The sequence below is a fragment of the Panthera onca genome, chromosome C1 (assembly GCF_046562875.1).
Source record: "Panthera onca isolate mPanOnc1 chromosome C1, mPanOnc1 haplotype 2, whole genome shotgun sequence".
Lineage (NCBI taxonomy): Eukaryota > Metazoa > Chordata > Mammalia > Carnivora > Felidae > Panthera > Panthera onca.
Genome location: NC_138346.1, coordinates 89,614,196 through 89,632,368, shown reverse-complemented (window position 1 = coordinate 89,632,368; position 18,173 = coordinate 89,614,196). Strand labels below are relative to the sequence as shown.

General features: G+C 34.2%; 1 protein-coding gene across 3 annotated transcripts in view; it reads right to left on the bottom strand.

Moving 5' to 3' along the window:
* Positions 1 to 18,173, bottom strand: part of LRP1B (LDL receptor related protein 1B) — a 1,899,539-nt gene that overhangs the window by 691,026 nt on the left and 1,190,340 nt on the right. The window lies entirely within an intron of this gene.

The following is an 18,173-nucleotide window of genomic DNA, read 5'->3' as shown; positions in this document are numbered from 1 at the left end:
TATACGCAAAGTAACGCGTGTATACTTTAAACAGAAAGGCCTTTTCTGAATACAGAGAAACAAGTAGGATAGTAAGATCTAAGTTTGCCTTTTAGAGATGTCAACATCACAAAGTGAAAGTAAAAACAAACAAACAAAACATCTCAATAAAATCAGTTCATGGATATCATACAGTTATAAATGTTTCGAGGAGTGAATTCTAAGGTAAAAAAAAAAAAACAAAAAAACCCAAAGCACAAAACATAAGAATTCTCTGAAAATCGACAACAGTAAAGAATTAGAATTCAAAATGAAATTTTACTCTATTAAATCCAAAGACCTCCTTTCCTAACCCTTAAATATCTGTAACAACAAAAAATTTAAACATAGACAAACATAGAATTAGCATAGAAAAAGATTCTAAAAAGAGGTAACTTGCTAATTCAAAGGAGTAGTCAATTCAGCAAAGTGTCATAAGATGATCAGATAATCTAGACTGATTGGAAAAAGAAAAGAAAATAATCTAGACTGATTGGAAAAAGAAAAGAAATGGCAAAAGGTAGTAGTAATCAAAGAATACAATTGCCAGGAAAAAGACTTTCATTTATGGTGAAAACAATTCACATAGTTTACATAATGTGCTTAATACCAGGTATTTTAGCTCTCAGCACAATATTCATGGAATTATAAAACCATCACCCACAAGAGCTCATTTAACAGACATCAAAAAATAGAAAAAGAAGAAAAAAAAACCTCCATCAGTTCACTGATAAAAAGAAACTGACACATGGAGATAGATCTGTGCCCCACATTCTTTTATATTGTTCTTTTGACAGCTGGAGACAAAGCCATTTTGTAGCAAATGGCTGCTCTTCTCCTTAAAACAAGTGGCTTACAATCACAGTCTATATTTGGTGGGAGGGAGACCATAAATATTTTCAACTTGTACTCTACAGGCTCTGTCTCAAGGCTACCAACATGGCTGAGCAGGCTAGTGTTTGGCTGTCCAAACTTCTTCAGCCAAAGTATTAACCTGTTATTTAACTACACAAATATTTATCTGTAGTTTTTTTTTTTGGAGTTTTGAATACTATTTACAGGATATATGAATAATAACAATATCTTTCCTTGCTTAAAACAAAACAAAACACTGACTATATCCAATCATTTTAGCCGTAAGAAAATAAACTCTGAAAAGTTACACTTGCCTAAAACTGGCCATTATTTCCTTAATAAAAAAACAGGTCTTTAGAGTTCACTTCATCAAACTCTCCCTCCATTCTTTATTCCATCACCAATTTCCTATATTATTTTCATTTACTATCCATGAATGTACTTAAGCTGCTTTTACCATACCTATGTTTTTAGTATATAGATGTATTCAACTTGAAGTTTAAGTATTTCTCATAAATTGTTTCATTATGTATGGTAGACTTCCTTGTATTTATTAGAAATGTGTCTTTAAATACTTCCACTGTTTTAGCATTTGGTTTCCATACTAGTCACTACTGCATAATTTTACAATGTTGGAGATTTCAATCATTTAAAGTTTTTTTTATCTTTAAATTCCATAACACTATCATTTTTTATTGTTTCAAGTTTTTATTTAAATTCTAGTTAACATACACTGTAATATTGGTTTCAAGAGTAGAATTTAGTGATTCATCACTTGCATATAACACCCAGTGCTCATTACAGCAAGTGCTCTCCTTATTATCCATCACCCATTTAACCCATCCCTTGCCCACCTCCCCCTGAGGACCCTCAGTTTGTTATCTATGGTTAAGAGTCTCTTGTGGTTTGCCTCCCTTTCTCCTTTTTGTCCCTTCCCCTATGTTTGCCTGTTTTCTCTCTTAAATTCCACAAATGAATGAAACCATATGGTATTTGTCTTCCTCTAACTTATTTAGCTTAGTATAATACACTCTAGCTCCATCCACGTCATTGCAAATGGCAAGATTTCATTCTCTTTTATACCTGAGTAATATTTTATTGTGTATATATACCACAACTTCTTTATCTATTCACCAGTCGATGGACATTTGGGCTCTTTCTATAATTTAGCTATTATTGATAATGCTGCTATAAACATCAGGGTACATATACCCTTTCAAACCTGTATTTTTGTACCCTCTCGGCAAATACCTAGTAGGGCAATTGCTGGGTCTTAGAGTAGTTCTATTTAATGTTTGAGAAGCCCGCATACTGTTTTCCACAGTGGCTGTACCATTTTGTGTTCCCACCAAGAGTGAGGGTTCCCTTTCTCTGCATCCTTGCCAACATCTGTTGTTTCCTGTGTTGTTCATTTGAATCAGTCTGACAGATATGAGGTGGTATTTCATTGTACTCTTGATTTGTATTTCCCTGATAATGAGTGATACCGAACAACTTTTCATGTGTCTGTTAGCAATACTTTAAAGTTTTTTTAACTTTGGGGGAGCTTGGGTGGCTCAGTAAGTTAAATGTCTGCCTTCGGCTCAGGTCATGATCTCATGGTCTGTGGGTTCAGGCCCCACATCAGGCTCTGTGCTGACAGCTCAGACTTGAATCCTGCTTCGTATTCTGTCTCTCTCTGCCTCTCCCCAGCTTGTGCTCTCTCTCTCAATAATAATTAAATAAACTTAAAAAAAATTAAAAACTAAAGTTTTTAGACTTTAAATTCTATAACACTGTCAACATTTAATTTATTTTTTACAGAGAAGAACATGCAAGATTTACCTAATGATTTTGGTCATGCATCTTTAGGTCTATCCTTCATTTTTCTTTTAAAATGGGTGATGGGCATTAAGGAGGGTACCTGTAATGAACACTGGGTTTTATATGTAAGTGATGAATCAATAACTTCTACCACTAACTTTGATTTAAATAAAATGTTGGAATACAAAAAATCTTTTAATATTTTAAGTACCAATCCCAGGTAGCCTGAAGGCTGAGTCAAGGGCTCACACATGGGCAGTTTGCTCCATGCCCTTGCCCTCCATTTTTAGGCCCTCTCACCTATTGGAAAGGATGCTCTCATCCATCATGCTCTCTTCCTGGGGACAGCAGTTCCCTGCACTGCACTACTGATACGAAGGTTTGAATGGCAGTTAAAATCAGACCTCATATTGGACCTGCTCTTCTTATGGGACTTGGGCCTGTCTAACAGTTATGTTTCCCAAAGGTCTATTCTGGATCATCCCTAAGAGTTAGGACTTTACAGAATACCCAAAATTATGTTACTGAGCACTTTCATACTATTTTAACCAGTGAATCACATGAGTGATGGTATTGTCAGAAAGTAAGAATTTTTAATGACACTGCTAGAACTTTTATAGAATGATTTGCATTTTTTCCTTTATTAAAAACTATGAAATTGTTAAGTTAAAAGTTTATATTAATGTATAGTTTTTGGCAAGTCACAACTAGCTAGAATAGTAAAATGTGAGCAAATTAATTTTGCATGATAGTGTCAAAGACATATCCTGTGCCGTATCTTCACAATATTTCAAATTACATTGGAGGCTAAAATATTCATCCTCACTCTTAAAATGGTGAAAGAGTAAGTCATCTTTGGAGCCCATGAGAATTCTCCCTAGTGTGTAGCTGAGCTGGGAAAAGAGAATCAGGCAGACTGACCAGCAGTAGCAACCAGTGAGCAGACTACAAGTGACAGCCATGTTTACTACTGGTAATTTACCCAAATGACAACATAAATTGATATTACTTCATAAATAACATGTAGGGAAAGTGGTGGGCTCATACCAGATCTGGTTGATATGGCACTGATTACCTGCTTTTCGCTTCTTAAAAAGCTATTTCTTTGTGTGGTTACATTTGAGTATATACATCTGAGGTATTGAATATGAATCAAAATTATCCTAAAACTGAACAAATCTCCATTAAATTTTATGATTACCAAAGACGTGCTTCAAGATACAAATTATAGAATAAATTTAAATTTTTAAGCCCCCAAAATGTGATCAGAGCCTAAACATTATTCAAAGACAGCAGTAAAAAGGAGGCAATCACTGATATGAAGAGAGAAAAGACTGTATCAAAAGCTATCCATGATGTGACTCAACAAATTTTCTGACATATAAGGGGAAGTGCTCAAAAGAAGTGAAAATGCCCAAGGCATCCTTTAATCAATACTTCTAACAGAGTTTTCTCTTGTTACCTGACAAGATAATGAAAACGTATGTGTTTATGTTTCAAGAATCAACAGGAAATTTGTCCAAAATATGTTTTCTTCTTTGCATAAATGTTTAACGTTTAGAAGATGTACAGTAGATATGAATAGTGACTTTAAACCAAACATCAGTGTAAGTTATGGTTAAAATGAATAAAATTAAAATGCAGATTCTAAGATATGATGAGATCTAGTTTTGAAAAACATCAAATCTTGTTGAATCTATAACAGGTTACTTCACATTTTTTAATCTCTCTTCTATAAATTTAGGAACGTATTAACCAGAATCACACATTTAACCAGGAAAGTGATAAAACACCCCAAGCATTTGGATAATCTGAAATTTGGCAATACTTTATTGTTCAGTAAGTTTTCCAAGTGACCTTTAGGATTCTACCTCTCAGATTCTGAGTCTAAAATCCAGTCCCCTTCGTGACCCAAATCTGAACGTTAGCTTCTAAAGGGTAAAAACTTTCAAAATAAATAAAATAATCTAAAACCCGGTATACCTTCAGTCTCTAAGAAAATAAGTCATATACCTGACCACAGAGAATACAACATACATACGTGCATATGATGCATATATGTACTTAGATAGTTGTATCTCATTTCTGATTTATTTTTTACATAATAGTTACATTATTTCTCTTGGTAACCACATTGTCTGATTTAGTATAGGACAAGAGGCAAATTATATAAAATTTTAAAAAAATGAGGACTAGAAGAAAGAATAGGGCAAATCACTACAAAGAACAGAGGTATTAATTGAAGGGACACATATAAGGGAGTGAAATTACTAATGTTTCATTTATGTTTCCTTGATAAAGCACTGTGACCTAGAATAAATCACAATGCCTCTCTGGTGACAGATGTCAGGTTTGTAACTTGATCTCTCAGGTCCTTTAAGTCCTAAAGGTCAAGAAGTCAGAAGAAACATCCTCTGCAAATGCACAACACACTGAAAGCATTTTATCTGCAAAAAAATGGGGCATATCTCCCAAATAACTCCTGGGATTATCACAGTATTCCAATAAAAGATAATAACTGAATTTCAGAAAAAAAATATAGGAATACATTTAAAACGTTAAATTATCTTTGGATTTTCTCCACTTAATGCAGTCAAATGTGAAACACATTTTAGGAGTTCCACCAAAAATTTAAGTATAATATAGGACACTTCATTTTTCACTAATGTTGGAAAATAATGTATCCATAATTTCTTAGTATGTTATCACCAGTATCTAATAGTGACAGATAAATGAGTTCTGACAACAATATACATCTTCTCCTAAAAAATAAAACAAAAGCTACTTAAATTAAATTTAACATTTTCTCTGTTCTTCCCTATTAGCATTAATTTAAAAGTTAAAAAGAGTATTTGAATATTTCAGTCTGTTTCTAGGTACTTGTTCTTTTTAAAATACCAGCATGAATTCTTATATTTGACAAAGAGTTAAATGTTAAACACAATCTTTTCTTTCTTGACTTTAGATAAATATCTTTTGACTGTGGATCTTCCATGAGACACAGATTGCAAGACACTTGGAAAGATTACCTGATTAACTCTGACAAAGAGAAAAAAATATATAAATGGAAGTGGCTTACATTTTTTCATATTAAAATTACACTAAAGAAAACTATATTTTATTTCTGTAGTTACTTCAACCTCATAGAATGTTTAATGTGGAGTAATGGACTGTTAAAAAATCTTCTATTGTTGCAGGTGGTGTGCTCAATTTATCTATTATATCTTTCACTTAAAATTTATTGCCAGGTTATATGTATGCTATTATGTAAATGGCAACAATTTTCTCTCTCTCTCAAGGGTAATCGTCGTTGGTATGGTACTACTATTTATCCAGTATACAAAGCTTAGAGGTAGTTTTCAGATCCAATTTGTTTCTTTCCTATCTCTAGGAATCTTCCTACTTATTTCTCCTTTTTGGTCTCAAAATGAATAATTCTAATTAACTAATTATTGAACTCTCAAAGTAAAGCTATCATAGGTTTGTTTTAGAGTATGTAGTCCACATCCTATATGTATATAAAGGTGACCATCATGTGGAAAATGTATACAGGATCCAAATTAAAATAAATGACAAGTTAAGAATATTATAGAAGTCCAGGGATAGGAAAGTGTTGTCTAAACCTGAAGGAGATAATACAATGCACATTACACGTTATTATTTACTAAGTATGAGATATTAAGCTAGCTATGTATATACATTACCTATACTCTTCACAACAGCCCTGAAATTTTTATAGCCAACCTGAATTGTAAAAGAAAACAACGTAAATTGCCTGAGGATATACTGCATAACCAGCAAGTATCAGAGTAAAATCTGGATACTAGTCTGACTGCTTCCAAAATATATTATTTTTCCCCATACCATGCTGATCATACCAATACTTATTAAAACATCATAGTGCAGAAAAATTTGGGAAAGGATGAAAATTTTAATTCTTTCTGTCGTTTATGCCTTGCACTTATATTTTAATTCTGATTATTGTCTATTCCAAGGTATAATTAAATGTGGTTATGGGAAAATAGTGCTTTTTCAAATTATATAGATTATAGGACTATATCCTCTGGGAAAATATATAACATTTCTTGATAATGATACTAGCTATGGATCTTGAGAATTGGTACTTACTTAGGACAGACTTCAAAAGATCCAATAAAGTAAATATACTTTGGTGAAAACCATAAGAAAACATTGTACCACAAATAATCTTCATTTTGCTGCTCTTTCTTTGTTGTTACATAAAACCTCATTTTATACATCACGTAAGTCCTATATAAAGAACAGAGTTTGTAGGCAGGTAAACCTGGATTAAAATCCTGATTTTCTCACTAATTAATATATGATTGGGGATAGTTACTTAACATCTCTGGTCTCAAGTGTTTCCTCTGTAAAACAGTAGAAAACTGTTTCAAAAGTTTTAATCATTCAAAATATTGGGAGCTTTATACAAGACAGAGATCTAGGTCTTAGTGATACATCACCTAGAATAAATGAATAAATGAATGAATAAAATGGTGCTAAATACTGGGAATACAAAGTTCACCATTTTCATTTCTAAGCGTGCTTACAATCTAGTAAGAAAATATTTGTAGTATAATTAAACAAGTGACTTCAATAAATCTCTGATAAATGCCATGATATAAGCAAAACAAGGTGTTATTGCAACCCAGAACAGAAGCATCAAAACTACTCTCAGCTATTGCACACCAGAGGAAATTATATACAAGCCAATATGAATAATATGTTCACATCAAATCAGGAGAATAGGAGGGGAAGGGATGCTTTTAGACTATTCTAGAAAGACAGCATTCCTGAAGGCCCAGAAGTCAGAGTAGATAAAATGTTTAAAAAACTAAAATTTTCAAAACAGCCGCAGTAATGTGTAAGATAGATGTAGTGAAATTTTAAGAGCTACAAATTGGCTGGTGTGATAGATTTAGAAATAATCACTACTGATATAAGAGACCCTTAGAGGTCAAATGGAACATCCATCCAGGGAATGTATGAATGAAATTAACAGAAGAGCTAGAAAGACATATAGAACACTTCTGGCAATGAGGAAGACAAATGAAAAATGTAAAAGTAATAACCAAACATTTTAATACACAGTGCATGTGCAAGAAAATAATACAAATTTTCAGAGTTGAGAAATGAAAAGAGAACTGAAAACTAGGTTATTGAGTTTCCATAGCTTTGTGAATATGTGTAGGCATGTGTGTGTGTGTGTGTGTGTGTGTGTGTGTGAGTGAGAGAGAGAGAGAGAGAGAGAGAGAGAGAGAGAGACTGATTTTTCCCACAAAGGCAGTAGAAGAATGCTGGATCAGTAATCTAGATGTTTGGGTCTTAATATCAACACTAAACAGATGATAATTTCTTAGTTGCTCCTAAGGTGTGGATCTGAGCATAGACCCAGGACCCTCAGAGGCTAAACCCTCAGTGGAAGATTGGAGGAGATAATATCCCCTCCCAGTATGAAGAGAGGTCTCAGCCTGGATTGTGAACGGAAAAAAAATATATAGAGAGATATTTATATATCTATATCTATATCTATATATATATTTTATATATTTATATAAATATATATATATATATCTATATAGATATAAATATATAGTATATATATATATCTATAGATAGATATATATAGATATATATATATCCCAAAATTTATAGACGAGAAACTGTATCATAAGCTCTACTTTCTATAGTTCAAAAAACCTCAATTTAAAAAAAAGCAAAGTAAAGATGAATTCAGGGCATACAATATTTCAGACAAGAGTCAGGTTGTTTAGGAAAGCTGTGGCCTCAAGACAGGCCTCATAAGACTTTCACAGGGCCAAAAAACATAGAAGACAGGCTCAAAAAAATTACAATAAAAAAGGGGTGAAGGAACGAAGGAAGAAAGTGGAAAAGGAGGGAGGGAGGAGGAAATAAGGAAGGGAGGGAGGAAAGAAGTAGAGCTAACAAGCAAGCAAAAGGAAAAATATATATCTGGTGAGTGGAAATTTAGCAGATCCAAAAAATGGCAGAATTAAATCCATAAGATCTTCAGATATTTAAAAAGTATCTAAATGCCTCATTAGCACAGTAGATAGTGCTTCAGTCTCATAACAGGTATATGACAGAGACTATAGACTAAAATATAATAAACACTATAAAATAAGGAAGTCAAAACATATTTAAAAAATAAAGGCAAAGGGCGCCTGCCTGAGTGGCACAATTGGGTGAGCCTCGGACTTCAGCTCAGGTCATGATCTTAAGGTTTGTGAGTTCAAGCTCCACCTTGGGCTCACTGCTATCAGGGAGGAGCACGCTTTGGATTCTCTGTCCCCTGCCCCCCCTTCTCTGTCTCTGCCCCTGTCCTGCTTGTGCATTTTCTCTCTCAAAAATCAATCAATCAATCAATCAATAAATAAATAAATAAACAAACAATAAAATAAAAATAAAGATAAAGATAAAGAAAAAACAAAAGCATGCTTAAAATAAAACACCCTAATGGGGCACCTGGGTGGCTCAGTCAGTTAAGTGTCTGACGCTTGGTTTTGGCTCAGGTCATGATCTTGCCATTTGTGAGTTCAAGCCCTAGGTAGGGCTCCGCACTGATTATGTAGAGCCTGCTTGGGATACTTTTTCTTTCCCTCTCTCTCTCTGCCCTCCCCTGCTTGTGCTCTCTCTCTCTCTCTCTCAAAATAAATAAAGTTAAAACAACCATACATACACCCAGAGGAAAACAGGCAGACTTGAAAAGGAACCAAATAGGGCATTTAGAAATCAAAACCAGTGTTGAAATTATAAACTTTAAGGAGTGATTAAATTATAAATTAGTATGTTTGAAGAAAGAATTACTAAACTAGAAGACATATCAGAAGAAATATCCAACGTTGCAGTTTAAAGATAAAAAATAATTTATAATAAATACAGAATCATGGAGAATAGATTAAAATGAGCAAATATTAAATTCATAGTCCAAAAACATGAAAGAGAAAATGGGGATAGGTAATAATCAAAAAGATGATTTCTTGGAATTTCCCAGAATTTATGAAAGACCTGACTTTAGATTAAGGAAACACAATTTAACTCGAGATAAGTAAAACTAAATTCATGTATAGAAACACTAGTGATATATCAGGATGCCAAGAAGAAATTTATGAAAACTAAAGTAACCTATAAATTATTTGCAGTATTGAATCGAGAGTGAAAAATCTACTCTCCTCCCACTCAAAAGAAACAATAAAATAAAATAAATAAAATAAAATAAAATACAATAAAATAAAAATGAGAATTTCCTACAAAGAAATCAACTCCCTCTATCAAAGAAAATACTGAAAGAATATTTCAGAGTTAGGCATAGACAGAGGAACCAGCAAATATGTAGGAGGGAACCCAAGAAATACCTTGTCACTGAAGACAAGAGAAGTATTTCAAGGAGAAAGACCACAATGATGGTAACATGAGAGGCAAATGGAAATGCATTATCCACATTATTTTTTTCCTGTTAAGCTTGGAAAATACAGTTTTTGTGGAATGATTTGAGGAGGAAAAACAGTTTTTGTCTATTGTAGACTGAGTGGAACATTGATACATAAAATTTATGCAACTTTTCCAAGACATTTTACTATGAGGGATGTAAGAATCAATGTGACAGCTGATGAGACATATAGGATCAAAAACAGATAACTAGTTATGTTGGTGCTAATCTTTTTAAAGAAAGGTGAAAGTTGAACATACGTAAACATTGATGGGAAGAAAATAGTGCATGAGACTAAAAATATAGTCTCTTTATACAAAATTACATTTTCAGGGCACTTGGGTGGCTCAGTCGGTTAAGGGGCTAAGTTTAGCTCAAATCATGATCTCATGGTTTATGAGTTCGAGCCCCTTGTCAGGCTCTGTGCTGACAGCTCAGAGCTTGGAGTCTGACTTCTGATTCTGTGTCTCCCTCACTGTGTGCCCACCCCCCTGCTTGTGCACATGCTCACGCTCTCGCTCTCTCTCTCTCTCTCTCTCTCAAAATAAACATTAGGAAAAATTTACATTTTCTGTTTTTACACATTGTAGGACAGCAGAAAAATTCCAAAGGACAGATTTATATCTAACAGTGATAGGGATCCTTGGCAATTAAAATAATTAGTACTAAAATAAATCTAAACTCAATTGAGTCCAAAAGTTAAAAATTAAACAATGAACTTAGATTTTTTTTTGTCTCAAGAAATGATAAAAAAATAATAGCTTTTGTAAATTGGAAATTCCCAATGAAATGTACCAGATGAGGGGGACCTTGGTGGCTCAGTTGGTTAAGCATTTGACTTCAACTCAGGTCATGATCTCGTGATTCGTGACTGGAGCCCCTCACTGGTCTCTACAATGGTGGTAGAGAGCCTGCTTGGGATTCTCTCTCTCCCTCTCTTTCTCTGTTCCTTCTCTACTTACACACACTCTCTCTCTCTCAAAATAAATAAACTTAAAAAAAAGACTCTTCCCAACAAATATACTACATGAAATAAACAATTAACTGATTTATAATGTCTATAAAAACTCAGAATATATAAAAAGTAACTCAAATAAATTTATTTTGGTTTCTACTTATTTTAAGACTATATTTCAGGAAATTTTGGTGTGTGTATGTGTATACAACCATATCTTCCAGAAGAAAAAAAAACAAATTTTGAAATATCTATATTTTAAAAATACAGAAATTTTTGGGGCGCCTGGGTGGCTCAGTCGGTTAAGCGGCCAACTTAGCTCAGGTCATGATCTCGCAGTCTGGGAGTTCGAGCCCCACTTCGGGCTCTGTGCTGGCAGCTCAGAGCCTGGAGCCTGTTTCAGATTCTGTGTCTCCCTCTCTCTGACCCTCCCCTGTTCATGCTCTGTCTCTCCCTGTCTCAAAAATAAATAAAATGTTTAAAAAAATTACAAATAAATAAAAATACAGAAAATTTTAATGAAATTCTTTGTTTTTAACATTCATTCATTTTTGGGAGAGAGAGAGAGAGAGAGAGAGAGAGAGAGAATATGAATGAGTGGGGGAATGGCAGACATAGAGAGAGGGAAAAACAGAATCTGAAGCAGGCTCCAGTCTCCAAGCTGCCAGCACAGAGCCTGATTTGGGCTCGAAACCACAGAACCATGAGATCATGACCTGAGCCAAAGTTGGACATTTAACCAAAGGAGCCACAAAGGCTCCCCAAAAATACAAGAATTTTTAAAACTGTCCTTATATGGTATTCTGTATTATTTTTCTCATTCTTATTCATACTCTAGGATTAGTAATTTTAGCACTGTGTAGGCACAAGGAATAGATTCTTCAGTGCCACAAAATAGTAGTCAGGTTGCCTAAGATTTATTTTTGTTTCATTTTTATCATTAAAAAATTAGCATGTTATTAATAAGAGAAATTTTTATGAAATTGCTTATGTACTTTAACTCACAGAGGTTACATCCTGATTGTTTTTGGCAACGTACCCTGGGGTAAAGCCCCAACTTCAGTCACCTCAGTTCTGCTCAAATTATAGAAAGGGGCAGCAAGGGGCAGCAACAAATGGCTCAAACACTGACATGCACACAGCTTTCTGCTTTCAAAATGCCAAATCAACATGGTAGAAGGGATTTTTTTCCTGGATCAGTAGGATACTTCAATCTGACATCTTTCAAAATATTAAACTTAATATTAAAAAAATAAGAGTTTGGAAATGTTGTTATTTTCTCTAATAATGTCAATTGGTCCAATTCCAACTCTAGTTTGAAAAATGTGTGTGTGTGTGTGTGTGTGTGTGTGTGTGTGTGTGTGTGTGTTCCATTTGAGAAAGAAAATTATTTGGAAGGACAAAAAAGAAGAAAAGGCTATAGCTCATCTCTTATTGAATAACTACTAGATACTAACCACTACCGAGATTTTACATATTCTTTTTCATTTGATTCTGATTGTGTGTGTGTGTGTGTGTGTGTGTGTGTGTGTGTGTGTGTGTATAAAATCAGTGCTGCTGAAATGTCAGAAGAATTCATGTTTATTCTTGACAGAAATTTAAGGGACTGCATTTTTGTCAGCACCAAGAGGCACTTAGAATTATTATTGCCCAGTGGCTTTTGATAGTGCAAAGCTCCAGATACTATGGAAAAGAAAGAACATCTGAGGATTCCTGGTTTGTAACAGAGAGTTTGGATAAGAAGTTAGCCAGGAGGCAAAAGTAAATAATTAGAATTGTGAGAGTGTTTCACAAACCTGGATGTATATTAGAATTATATGTACAGCTTTTAAAAGTACTTATACTTGAGCCTTTATTATACTTCAGTTGGAAGTATAGGACATACTACATTTCCTCAGGTGTTAAGGGTTGAAATGTATGTATCAAAAAGAGATGTCCCATTCTAAAGCCTGGTACCTGTGAATGTCTTATTTAGAAATAGGGTCTTTGCCTATGTAATTAAGGATCTCAAGATTCTTTCATTCTGGATTATGGGAGGTCCCTAAATATCCAAGGACTTGCGTCCTTATAAGATATGATAGTGACACAGAGAAAGGCCATGTGAACATGCAGACAAGAGATTGGAGCCAAGGTGGAGCAGCCAACAGAAGCTGGAAGAGGCAGAGGATTCTCTTTGTGGAGCATGATGATTTTGGACTTCTGGACTCTAAAACTATGAGAATGGATTTCTGTTATGTGAAGCCATCATGTTTGTGGTGATTTGTAGTAGCCTTAACAAATTCTAATTTGTAGGGAATGTTGACATCACATAGCTTATTAAATTTTTTGGAATTGCTCTAGGATAAGAATCACAGGAAGTGCTTTTCCCAAAATACATATTCCTGGACTCTATGTGAGACCTACTGAATGAACTTTTGGGGGAGGGTGGTAGTGGCCTGAGGATATTTATTAGTACCAAGCACCCCGTGTGATTCATACCCTTAAGCAAGAAGCTGGGGAAATGCTGAGTTAGGTCAAGGAACTAAAAGCTGTTTTTAATAATTTCTGCCTGTGGCTTTCAATATGCTCACCAGGGTCTTCCTAACTCCCCACTTGCCTGCATACAGAGCTTTATTAATCAAATGTGTATAAAACAGGGAACCGTAACCAAAGACGATGAGAAAGCATGTCACATACCCATAAGAATAACATAAGAGAGAACCTAGCAGAAGCTTGCATGCCACTTCTAAACAAAATAAAAATGTTTAAATATAAATGTATAGAACATAAGAAAGCAGAACACGACCATCTGGGATACAAAGCATAAATCGAATAACTTAATTTCTTTGGTTTCTGTCATTTGAATGGAAGTAATTATTGCCAGATTGGAGAGTGAAGAACAAACAGGTTTGATAGGAAGTTAAAGCTCTAAATCAAATCAAAGAGAGAAAATTGTAACACCTACTTACCAAAAATGAATTTATCTCCACATTGAAACAAGTTATCAAAGAAGTTATAAAACATATATTTTTGATCTCAGAATATTGACAGTGCTTTTGAAATAAATGGAAGATGGGAAAGATGTATGGAAACTGGAAAATGGTAAATAATATTGTTCCAATTTCAAAAATGAGTGAAAATTTGCAAACAATAGAAAGATAAAATTTATATATATATATATATATATATATATATATATATATATATATCTGACAATAATTCTAGTATTAACTTGCTAAAACATTATTTTGTCAGCATTTTTAAAGAGACTCTTTGCTCAAGAACGAAATAAAAATTTATGCCAAATGAGATTCATTTATTTGCTGATACAATTTTTAGATAAGGATATATCATGAAAATGTCATAAACAAAGCGTTCTCATATTTTTGGCAATGTTTGATAAGTCTTCTGATGACAAATGAAAGTATCATGCATGCAAGATGGTGGTAAATTTAATGCGTTCAAAATTGTCTCTGTACAGTTTTAATTATTAAATCAGTTTCCCCTGAAGGATGTTTTCAATTACTTGCCAAAAGTTTAACAACTTTGTTACTATGATTTGATTACAGCCTTAAAAATTATGCTTATCAAATCTCTGAATTCCATAAAACTGGGAGACTTCATTAATATCATATGTTCAAAATTGCAAGACAGCAGTAGGGTTAAGAGTTATAGGAGGATGGAAATCTAAGAGTAATAGCATGGAGTGGAAAAGATCAGACCCATGTACATATTCAGAAATAGGCAAATAAGGAACAATGAGGAGATTATCAAAATAAAAGGTAAAAAATTTTGAAAATTAAACATTAGAAGCACCCAAAAGGAGCAAAAGGAGTGATCAAGTCATAAGAGAAGCTTAGTTATTTTAATTAGCTGGGCACTTGACATAGGAGTTATGTGATAAGGCTCCCATTTATAATTGTGTTAAAGGAAGCCTAGAAATTACTGAAGGTAATAAATCCATTTCAATCTGTTCAAAAATACCACATATGGGATACTATGTTCTGTTTAATTCTATCTAGGCCATGAATTTGTTTTTAATTTTGGAAAAATAAATTAAAATAAAATAAAATAAAATTTACCATTCTAACCATATTTAAGTGCATAATTCAGTAACATTAACTGTATTCATATCATTATGCAACAGATCTCTAGAACTTATTCATCTGTAGAACTGAAACTCTATACCCATTGGACATCAACTACCCATTTTAGAACATTAATTTTACCAACGTCATTAAAAATCCAAGTATATTCATAGTAGGGCAATTGGGAGGGAAATAACATACAAATATTCATGTAAGGAAATCTGAAAGAAGTGGTGTTTTTTGCTTGTAAAAGAGAAGGGTTAGGTAGGCAGGAATGTGCCTTCGGTTATCTAAAGAGTGATCCTGTGACAAGGTTATAGATTTAGATTGTGTAGCCTCAGAAAACAGAACAAGTATCATTGATTAGAATCTTTAGGAAGGCAGATGTTGGTTGCAACAATGAGGAATATTCTGACAATTACTGACTAACAGTAGAATTAGCTACCCTGCGAAAAGGCCAGTTCTTTGTTCCTGAAAATATCCAAACAAGGACTGGGTAAGCATCTCTGAGACCAGTTTTAGAATTCTTACATTGGATGAGGGATTGAATTAGATAACATGTGCAGGCAACCACCAAAACCTGTGAATCTCTGAAACAAAGAGAATGGACCTGAGTCCAGTGCTTGTCAGACTAACTCATTCTGCAATTTTGGACACACAACTTTTAGTGTTTTGATTTCCTTATTTATAATGTGAGGGGATAAAATGAATGGTTTTCTCATTCTTTATAAATGTCCACGCATTGAGAAAATATGCATTGTGCACATTGTGCAGAATTTGTCTGCATTGGTCAACAAGTGCCTGCCAGCTTTAACAGCAAATAGGAAGGAAGGAAAGGAGAGCGAGAAGGAACAAGAAAATGAATAATAATTAACATGTAATAGTGCGATTTTTCCGTTTGACATGACACTGGCCCACTTAGATCCAATACTAAGAACAAGAAGAATCTAAGTACTCTTGCATGCTACACATAAATCCCAATAGTTGAAGGTGTTCCTTCCAAAAGAAGAGTAGCCCACAAGACAATTTTATGCAAAGACCAATAGACTCAAGGGAAGGGATACTCCATGACAATAATTCAAGAAATTTTGTGGGTACATGAGAAATAAATTAATGCTGCTCAGGAGGTAGACTAACCATTTTACCCTGAATCTAGAGAAGAAAGAACTGATGGGTCATTAGGAGACTAGCCTGATCACAGTTGGGAGAGCAGGGGGAAAAGTGTACTCACAAGAGAGAGCAAAACTTTTTTTTTTTCCATTTTATTTATTTATTTATTTATTTATTTATTTATTTATTTATTTATTTATTTTAACAAGAGAGAGAGAGCTCAAGTTGGGGAGAGGGGCAGAAGGGAAGAAAGAGAAAGGGAGAGAAAATCTTAAGCAGTCTCCATATACAGTGCAGAGTGCGATACGGGGCTTTATCTCACAACCATGAGATCATGACATGAGCTGAAATCAAGAGTCAGACACTTAACCCACTGAGCCATCCAGGTGCCCCAAAACTTTTATGTTGGGGGGGGGTCATAACAGTAATGCAACCAAGAAGGTGTCCACCAAGCAAAAGAGACTCTTAGGACTATGAGATATGAAATCTGTGGTAGGAACAATGGGGGATGGGGATAAAAGAAATCTAGAAGTAGGGGGAGAAGAAAAGGAAACAGAAGATAGAGCTGAGGGAACTATGAAGAGAAATGAGACCTCATGCCTCTCTGAAGATTTCACATTTTCTCAAAGAGCTGCATTGCACATGTGTCAGAGGGCTGTGATCTTCGGAGAAGCAGAGAAGGTTACCACTACACCCACTTAAAAGATGCTACCTATTTATCCATCTCTCCCATCTGACTGAAGAGCCAAGGCTAGAAGAGGGGGTCATGTAGGGTAGAAAGACAGAACATGGTCCCCTCTCATCAATGTTCCTAGAGCTTCACGTCTAGCCAGCAGTGGGGTAGAAGAAAGCTTTGACTAAGGTATAATAATGAAGTTTCAAAGTGGATTTAATCAAGTTCTAGAAATAACGAGTTACCAGAATCATTGTGTCTGCCAAGATGTTATTAAGGAATGAGGGAGCAATGAAAGCAGTGCTTGCCAATACTCATATTTTGCCAGTGCCCCATTGGGTTAACAGTCTTCATTTATTAGGTTACACAAATATGCATTTTTTTTCTTACTAAACTTAAAAAAAATATTATAGTTAATCATGAAATTTGGTTTTCTAATAACTAGTTGAACAAATCTTTGATATAAAGCATACACTGATTTAACTGGAAAATTATTTCTTTTTGACAGCTCTGTCTCTTCTCTTTGTGTCTGATACTTGCCAGTTTTGTTTCTGACTCTTTGCTCCTTAATTATGTGGAGTAAAATTACAAGTAGCTTTACAAGTAAGATTATACATTACATGAGACAGAATTTTACTATTTTCATAGATTTAAAATATTAACACTCATAAAAGGGAGTCTATGTTAACTTTGCAAATTTTCATGGATTTTTTATTAGACTTCATTGAACTACCTTTCAATCTGTTAATAAATTTTAGGTATTTTTTTAATTAAACAGTTTGAACAAATCAGAAGCTAACAACTCACATTAACGTGTATTTATTAAAAAGTAATAACAGGGGCGCCTGGGTGGCCCAGTCGGTTAAGCGGCCGACTTCAGCTCAGGTCATGATCTCGCGGTCCGTGAGTTCGAGCCCCGCGTCAGGCTCTGTGCTGACAGCTTAGAGCCTGAAGCCTGTTTCAGATTCTGCGTCTCCCTCTCTCTCTGACCCTCCCCCGTTCATGCTCTGTCTCTCTCTGTCTCAAAAATAAATAAACGTTAAAAAAATAAAATAAAAAAAAGTAATAACAAATAAAAGCTATATTGAAATACTGGGAAGACAGAACACTCCCAAAATAGTTAAACTACAGTTTAAAATAAACAAATGTACTACTTTTGATGATAAATTTTCCAAGGGGCAAAGTAAAAGTTTGTCTGAAATGTTCTTACATTTAATCATGAAA